Source organism: Elephantulus edwardii, unplaced genomic scaffold, assembly GCF_000299155.1.
Source record: "Elephantulus edwardii isolate Elephantulus edwardi_28Jun2011 unplaced genomic scaffold, EleEdw1.0 scaffold00472, whole genome shotgun sequence".
NCBI lineage: Eukaryota > Metazoa > Chordata > Mammalia > Macroscelidea > Macroscelididae > Elephantulus > Elephantulus edwardii.
In genome coordinates, this window is record NW_006400222.1 from 26,845 (window position 1) to 35,260 (window position 8,416).

General features: G+C 46.4%; 1 pseudogene; it reads left to right on the plus strand.

Moving 5' to 3' along the window:
* Positions 1 to 3,674: 3,674 nt before the first annotated feature.
* LOC102875257 lies at positions 3,675 to 5,741 on the plus strand (annotated as a pseudogene).
* Positions 5,742 to 8,416: the final 2,675 nt, after the last annotated feature.

The window sequence follows — 8,416 nt, forward strand, 5'->3', positions numbered from 1 at the left end:
GTACACAGAGTCACTGTATCAGAAGGAATGGACGGATGCAGAATTATTTCATGAGATAACTTATGAGCAAAAGCCTGTGGAGATAAAGGACAAAGTTCAATTGGCTCTGAAAAAATGGGGGAGAGGGAAGGCTCCAGAAGTGGACGACATACTGATGGACTTGTTTCAACAGACAGATGCTTCCCTAGATGTGCTCCCTAAGTTGGGCCAAGAAATCTTGAGGACGGTCTGCTGGCCAATAGACTGGAATAGCTCGATATTTGTTCCCATTCCATGCAAAGGTGACCTGACAGAGTGCAGAAATGATCAAACAGTATCATTAATGTCATTTGAGAGCAAGACTATGCCAAAAATGATCCAAAAACGACTGGACCGATATGTCAACAGAGAACTGCCGGATGTGCAGGCTGGATTTAGATAAGGTCGAACTACTAGGGATATTATAGCTAATGTTAGCTGAATCTTAGCAAAAAGCAGAGAATAGCAGAAGATTGTCTATCTGTGATTCATGGACTATACAGAGGCGTTGGACTGTGTGGATCGCAACAAGCTGTGACTGAGAAAAATGGGAATCCCAGAACATTTCATTGTGCTTCTCTAAAACCTATACTTTGAACGAGAGATGCTATTCAGAACAGAGCAAGAAGACATGGCATGGTTCAAAATTGGGAAGGAGGTCTGCCAGGAATGCATTCTGTCTCCGTACCTCTTTAATCTATATGTGATACAGTTCATCCGTGACGCTATGCTGTACGGGGAGAAATGTGGCATCGGGATGGGAGGAAGATTCATCAACAAACTACTTTATGCACATGACACAACCGGGCTTGCTGAAATGGAGGAGGACCTGGAGCGCTTGCTGAAAAGTGTCAAGGACCGCAACCTTCAATATGAATTGAAGCTCAACATCAAGAAGACAAAGATTCTTTCCACTGAACAAATTGGACACATCAGGATGGATGGTGAAGATATTGAGAAAGTTAACAATTTTAGTTTGCTTAACTCCATAGTCAACACTCTTGATGCCAGCAGCCAGGAAATCTAGAGATGAATTGCATTGGGAAAGTCAGCAGTCAGGTATCTCTCCAGAGTACTGAAAACCAACGACATCATGATGGGGACTATGGTGTGCCTGATCTGGTCTATACTCTGAAATTGCATGCTATTCATCAGAGAGCTGGACAGTGTATAGGGAAGATAGAAAGAGAATAGATACCTTTGAGCTACAGTGCTGGAGAAGAGTGTCAAATAGACCACAAACTGCTGGAAGAACAGACAGATTTATCCTGGAAAAGGTGAAGCTGGGCTGAACCTTGGAGGCAGGGATTCTGAAACTTCCTCTGATATACTTTCAGCATGCACGTTGCAAGGAAGAACTGGTCCTTGGAGAGGGGTGCCATGTTTGGAAAAGTAAAGACACAGAGAAGACAAAGACCACCCATTCATCCATACACACATCCATCCATCCATCCATCCATCCATCCATCCATCCATGTGAGTGTTGCTAATGTGGCTCATGTTTTCATACATGTCCTTGCAGGGCGTTTCTGAGAGTGAGTGTCTATCTTCTCTACGTCCCTGACTCTGACCCTATGCTTATCCTCATCCCGTTCCCGTGAATGCTGCTACATCATGTTGTGTACTCTTTTTTTCCCTTCCTCATCATAACAAAAGTCATTTAACTGTAGAAATGTGAAGGCAGAATCAAAGAGCGGGGGATTGCTGGCAGAATGGCTAGGCCAAGTGCCGAGAATGGGGGACAACAGAGAGGGTTGAGGGATCAGGAAGGAGCTTTGACGTCAAAACAGTAAGTGCCTAAAAGGCCCCTCCCCCTCAGCCCCAGAATCAGTGAGGGGTAGACTCTACTCCTTCCCTGGACCCTGGATCCCTTCCAAGGCATGATCCTTCCCCAACGGCCTGGGGCCAACGATTCCCTAACCCAACTATGGGTGACCAAGCTAGACCCAAGCAGGAATGGCCTTTTAGTGTTTTACCTGCCACCATATTCCTCACCAACACCCTGAAGTCAATATTTACGTTATCATTTCAATATCAGCAATGACAAGGCCAGCAGGTGTGAATGACACAGGTCTCTGCCACCTGCTGTGTTTGGCTTCACCTGGACAAGAGGAGACCCTCCCAAGACTGGTGGATTCTCTGGCACTGCCAATACGAGTCCTCTGATCATGTGTGGAGTACTTTTGTTTTTAAAAGCTTCACTGACCGAGATCCTTCCCCACTCTGCTTCCCCCTGATGGTAAACCACCAACCCAGAAAGGTCAGCCTGTTAATTCTTTTGCAAGCACACAGGTGACTTCTCACAAAAAAAGGAAAAGTATGGAGGATAATCAAAACCTTATAACCTGTTTTCCTTTTTGCCATCCCTCAGCCCTTCTTTCCTTCCCATTTCCCACCCCCTCTTATCATCATCTTCAACATTCATTTTCATGGATCTTATTTTTCCATCTCCACGCATGTACAAAATAAAAAACAAAAGGAGAAGGGGGTGGGGTGGAGAAACAAGCCCAACAAAGGAGGATTTTTGAACTTCAGAACCAACTTTAACTGTACGGGATACACCACTCTTTCTCAAGACCACTGTTTCTTGTGTAAAACCCCTCATATGTGCCCTGTTCCCCCAGCCCCCAAGATGACACAGGCAAGTCCCTGGCCGGGCACCACGGCAGGCAGGGCCAACATACACCCGGTGGCAGAAGGAAACACTGCCAGGGTCAGCCCACAGAGGAGCAAGCTCCATGACACCATGTAGAGCAAGCCAGGAACAAGCTCCATGACAGTCATGAGAGCAGAGTCCAGCCCAGACCTTGGCTTGTTATCAAGCTCCTCATCATATAAATTCAATACAAAGAAATATTCACTCACTCTTCTTCCCGGCACCCCTACTCCCATCCCCACAGTGTTCACTTTTGCCTTTTATACCATTTCTTCAAACCCTATTCCCAACCTCTGCGCCCGAGACCTAGACAACCATTTCTAGAATGAATTGTTTCTAAAGTAAATTACTTATCCGTGTAAAACGGGGAACTGAACCTGCACTTGACCAAGAACTCACAGCACAGAAAGTGGACACACTTATGTTATACACATACATGATTTGGGGGGAGGAGAAGAGAGGATGAAGGCCGAACCCCATTTCCTCATGGATTGTGGCATAGATAGTCATCACCTTAATCATGTCTGCTCCTAAGTCCTATCCCTACACTGTAAGGATGGCTGACAGTTCTTAGGTAATATGTAGACACAAATGAGTCCTTTACCTGCCTTGTGAGGGAGAGTGACTGTGCTCCCCATACCTGCCACTACTTCATTCCCTCTAAAGAGGATTAGCTCTGCTCCAGTAGAGTATTAAAACAACTAGGTCCTCTACTGTCCCAGTTCAGAAATCAATTGTGGCACGATGATGTTTACACACCTTATGAAAAACTGCTCTGGGACAATATACACTGAGGGAAGGAGTTGTTTTCTGGGTCCTCATTGCCCAACACATAACCCCCCCTCCTCCTCAGCCTCAGCCTCACACAAGGAGGAGAAGGAGGAATGGTAGCAAAACAATGAGAAGGATAGGGAGGAGGAAGACATCGACTAGGAGGAGGGCAGCCCCAGAAGCCAAATCTCCTCATCATCAACCTCATCCACGTCAGAAAAGGAGGACGATGATGATGAGCCAGACAGCCATGACCAGAAAAGAGACTGACAACAAGGAAGACACACCCCAGTCACAGGCAAGTGGGAAGGAAGAGCTGGACTCGGAGGAAGAGGGGACCGTGAGCACCACCACCTCCAAAGCAGATGTGGAATAATCCAGCAAAAGTTCTGAGTCTTCTGGGTTCGAGTCAAGTTGGAGTCCTCCTCCTCTTCCTCAGAAAATGAAGAGGAAGAGGAGGAGGAAAGGATAAGGTGACTGAGTATATTATAGCGCCTCCTGCCATGGAGGACACAGCAAAGGACCTGAAAAAAGGAATGCTGGCCACAGAGGCAGATGTAAGGGGTTTATTGAGCCTGGAAGAAGAGATGAACATACAGCTGGAGGACGAACACACAGAGACCTGCACCCACAGGGAAGAACGCCCTTTGCCTACAGCCGTCAGACAGCACCCCCGGAGAGCCTGGACTAGCGCAGGAAGGAGCCATTCAACTGTCTCCAAAACCCGCCAATAGAGACTTGACGGCAATGTCCCTCTGCTGTCATAGGGTAGCAACAGCGTATCTCTCAGCTCTCCTCAGGTACCCGGCAGTCCCTTCTCCTACCGGTCTACGTCCCCCCTGCCTGAGCAGTGCAAGCCTCTCTCAGACGACACGAGAGAACTTCAACCTCAAGAGCACCTTACCTGAGCCCAGCAGTCGCCTGCCCCTACCCTTGGCTCTGCTGCTGGCATTGCCCATCCCCATCTTGCAGGCCCAGATGTGAACCCTGCTCCTCTACCACCCCTACTGCCAGCACCACTGGCCCCTTCCCCACCCCCCAACGAGAAGACCAGGCTGGCCCCGGCGGTCCCCACCAGCGATGCTCTCCCTGGATGGACCCTTCGTCAAACTGCCAAGAGCTGCCCTGGGCAGGGACTTTCTACTTGTGCCAGGAAACCCCAAAACCTTATCTTCCCCAGCACTAATGACCCCAGGGCCATGTAGCCCTACCCCAGCTACCAGTGGAGCCCACCAAGCTGTGCTTCAAAGAGCCTGAGAACCAGTGGCCTGCTAAGGCCATGTCCCTGGGATATTGAGGCTAGGATGAGGCCACCAAGAATGACGTGGAGCTGGCCAAGGCATGGGGACCCTGGTGCTGGCCATAAAAGAAGTACCATGAGGACCTACTGAACACCTTTGTTTCTCCCACCTGAGCTATAAATGTCACAGGCCCTCTTCCAATCCCACTCTGACTTTGGGGATATGATCATCCTATACAACATTTGGAACAGTAGCATCAATGAGGAAATTTTCTGATACCTGTGTGTCACTTATGAGCGACTCCTACAGCAAGACAATGGCACGGACAGGCTCAACAACACCCTCTGGGTTTACCATCCTCCCACCAGCCAAGAGGAAGAAGCAGGACGGCAGGCTCAGGGAAAATGTGACCTGCTGTGCCCAGAGCAAGGGCGTCTACATCATCGACAAGAAAGACAACCATAGGTACCTCAACAGCAGCTGGACCAGCACCGGCGAGCTGCCTGATGACACTGAGGACATGATTATTCCATCACAGCCTCACATCCACACTCAGGCCAGCTCAGAGTGGTGTTCCAAGCTGTAGTGTCTCATGTCCTCCTTCACTAGCATATGTGTGCGACAGTGAGACCTCCTTAAGTTCCTGGAAAAAGAAATCTCAAATTATGCAGGAGCCATACCCACAACTGGGACATATTCAACAAAGAGCCCATTGCAGGCAGAGAGATGATCATCAAGTATGTGGGACAGACCATCCCCCAGGTGATCACTGATATGCGGGAGATGCGCTACAAGGCTGATGTGTTGGTAACAGCTGTATGTTCTGTGTAGACCGTGACACCACCGTGGATGCCACCCAGAGTAGCAACTTTGCCCGCTTCATGAATCAAACTTGCAGCCCCAACCGCTAAGCCAACGTGATCACAGCAGAGTCACAGAAGATTGTCATCTGCTCGAAGAAACATATCAGCATCAAAGAAGACAAGTTCCCCATCAAGGATGTCAGGATCCCCTGCCTATGCGGCTCTGAAAACTGCTGGGAGACCCTCCATTAGGACCTGGCCGGTACCAAACATGAAGAATATCTGCCATCCCTGGACCCCAAGCGGAACCCCCGGGCCCAGCCAACCCCTGACCTATTTCAAGTACTGTCACCCTCAGCAGCTGTGCCAGGGTCCCTAACACTAGCCCAGGTCCGCAGCAGCTCCTGCCCCCTGCAGCAGGAAATGGCTTCTCTGTCTGTCCCTCCATCCATCCATCCATCCATCCATCCATACATCCATGTGTCTGTCCTGTGGCTCTCATTTGAAGAGCATGTCTGACCATCAGTGTGTCTCCTCTCTGCCTCCCTGTTCCTGTCCCCGTCCCCATCCTTATCCTCAGCCCCTGCCAGTGAATGATACTACATCATGTTGTCTTGTCTTTATTTTCTTCATCATAAGAAAACACATTTCACCATTGAAATGGGAAGGCAGAATCAAAGTGGGGGGATCTCTAGCAGGGCAGCTGGGCCAGGTTCTGATAATGGGGGACAAAGGGTTGGGAGGCAGCTTTGACTTCAGTACACTACATGACTGAAAGTTCCCCTCTCAGGCCCAGAATCAGTGAGGGGAGAACCCTATTCCTTACCTGGACCCTGACCCCATCCACGGCCTGTTCCTTCCCCAGCAGCCTGGGGCCACCACTTCCCTAAACCAAACCTGGATGCACAAGCTAGTCCCGGGCAGCAATAGCCTTTTGGGGTTGTCCCTGCCACCATACTCCTCACCCTGCCAAAAACCTTGGGATCAAAGTTTACTTTATCATTTGAATACCAGCAATGATGGGCCCCATCCTTAACCCCAGCTGGGGTGAGTATGGGAAGCCAAACTTGATACCAAATATTACATGAAAACTCTTGTTCAGGAATTGAAGAAATTACAAATATATAAGTTAGGATTTCTCTTGTGGCAGATCCTAGAAGGTGAGCTGTTCGTTCCCTGCAAAACAGGAAACAGCAAGGGGCCCCCTACAGATGGAGTGTTACTTCTGTGAAAACAGGAAATGGCAAGGGACCCCCTACAGAGGGAGTGTTACTTCCTGGGCTGGAATTCACCCTGAGGCATCAAGGTTTTAAATAGATTGGCTTCATTTGCATTCCATTTTTTTGTAACTTACTTCCTGTTGGTTTTGAATAAAAAGACAGAGAACCTTGGCTTGAGGTCTTCAGTCGAGAACTGCTGACCCCCTGTTTTACGCTCTCTGCTCTATTTAATTCCTGACTGTTTGTCTCATTATTAATAATTATAAGTTTATTCTATTCTTTGAAACCCTCGGTCTGCAACATTCTGGCGCCCGAACCAGGGACAAGGTGGTGGTTTTTCTTTGGACAAGGTGGTGGTTTCCCTTTCTTTCTCTTTTTCGAGCAGACACCAGGAACTGGAAGGGAATTCGCTCAGGGTAAGTGAAACTTTCGGGAAAATTAAAAACAGGGTCATGAGAGAATCTTCACTCCTTGGAAATTAAGGATAGAATTAAAATTTCATGAGGATTCTCTCACTCCTTAAAGGGCAAATTTAAGGGAAGAAAAAGATTTCATGGGGAATATACCCCACCCTCTGAAAACATTAAAAATTCAGAGGTAGAATTGATAAGAAAGAGTCATGGGGGAAGCCCCATCCTCTGAAGCTCAATATATTTCTCTCCTAAAAGTAAGAGAGAAGTAATTTTTGCAGTTGTTTCAGTATGTATAGTGACATTATGGGTTAAAGCCAGTGCGTGGAGCGTGGTCAAATTTTAAAACTCGGTATAATGTTATCAGAGATTTACGAATAGCACTTAAAGAACAAATTTCTATTGAATTTTAGCCTGTATGGACTTTAATAAGAATAGTAACTGTGTTGATTGTTTTAAGTTTGTTATTGTTGTTTGTTGCCTTATTAGGTTTAATTTAATAATAGTACTTTGAGCTCATACAATTTGATAATTTCAGTGACATATGAAAAGTAAAAGAATTAAGCTAACTTAGAAAAATCTTGATTCGTAAGATGAAGTAAGCAAAGAATAAGTTATAAAGATTAATAAATTTAAAAGCTGCAGCTGGAAAAAAATTTAACATGGATGAAAATCTCTGAGTTAGTATAAACTTTTTAAAAATAGACTGCATTTGAAAGATGGGTAGTTTTTCTTTATTTTTGGTAGTCCGGAATGCCAACAGCGAAGAGATAACCAGTCTTTCACAGCTGCATAGATAGATGAACCAGAAGTTTAGAAGCAGATAAAACAGAAAATGCAACTTAGTCCTCAGAGTAGATATAAAAAGAAAAGTTATACCCTCTGACTACCTGTAAAATCCAAAAGGTTAGACTTTCTTAAGTGCTAAGAAACAAAGCTGTTTTAAAAAGAACTTTAAATTTGTCCCAAACTTAATGTTACAATTGTGACAATTAGGACATTTGAAGAGAGACTGTCAGAAAGAAAGAAGGGAGAGTAAAAAATTCAGGTTTTCAGTGGGCTACTGCTTTACCAAGAGAAAAAATCAGAGTATGTCATCCAACATTTAACTGAAACTTTTTTTATTTATTTTTTTTATTATTATTATTTTGTGTGCGTGTACCGTCAAATCAGATCTGACTGGTACAGGAGGATAATTGCGCCTCCTTCTCCGGCAGAGCATCTGGTGGATTCGAACCATGTTCCTCTGGGATTGCAGTGCAGCTTCTTGCCACTAGGCCACCAGAGCTCCCCTAAT